The sequence below is a fragment of the Gymnoscopelus braueri genome (assembly GCF_963280865.1).
Source record: "Gymnoscopelus braueri genome assembly, chromosome: 23".
Taxonomy (NCBI): Eukaryota; Metazoa; Chordata; class Actinopteri; order Myctophiformes; family Myctophidae; genus Gymnoscopelus; species Gymnoscopelus braueri.
The window spans coordinates 18,727,785-18,728,822 of NC_137625.1; positions in this window are offsets into that span (position 1 = coordinate 18,727,785).

Genomic DNA, 1,038 nt, shown 5'->3' on the forward strand with positions numbered 1-1,038 from the left:
TTAGATGACGTCCTGGAAGTGACGTTTTTGTGGTCAGGATTAATTTTGGTTGAAATCAGGTGATATTCTGGGCCAGATCTGACTTGTCTTGGTTTGACTTGATCTAGCCCCAATCGAGACGTCACTGATTGGTCCGGGTCCTGACTGTGCTTGCTGGGTTGATAACGTTTGAAAATTCTGGAATCCTTTTAAACATTTTTTAACACGATACTTCTCTTATGGGGGTCCCTGGCACAAATTTATTTCAGATGGCAGTCCATGGCCGGGGTTCTTGACAAGAATTGAGAACCACTGCTGTACAGGAATTGATGTATTCATTCACGGTTGACATTTGGCCACAAGGGTGCAGCACCAGTGTATAAATTGCAGACATGAATTGTTCTGGAAATGAGTTCCAGAACAAGTTTTCACTATAATGCACACATACACACACTCCAAGTTCAAATATGTCATGCATACACACAAGGCCTTTTATTTGACTTTAAACGTCTTTAAAATATTTTTTTTCTGTCTGTGCGTATTCTTTTCAAATGCCAGGTAGTTATGTTCTATGTTCTTATATGTACTCTCTTTACAGGTGCTGAGATCCGCAGCATGTGCAGAGAGGCAGTTATGTTTGTCATCTGTGATCACAGGAACAAGGCCACAGAGATGGCCTTCCTTGAGGCAGGTCCTCCAGTCTCACGCCATGTTTAGCTCCACCCCCAGGTACATGACCTACTGATGCCTGATTTTAATTTATTTGTGCGCCAGTGTTGCACAAATAGCAGATCTACAAGTTCGCAACGCATTGTGCTGCGATGCGTTGTGAGCTTGTAGATCTGTAGATTTCTGCACGCAACTAAGTATAAATCACCCTTAAGATCCTCCGCTGGGCTTCGGTCATCATGTCAATTGAGCTGTATAATGTTTGTCTCTTGTCATTCTTGACAAATCCAGAAAAAAATATATACATGTATTCCATATCTGTCTTCTTTATATCTAATAGTGTAAGGTATGATTTTGTAAAATATCAATCGAGTGCATTTGCAAATGTAA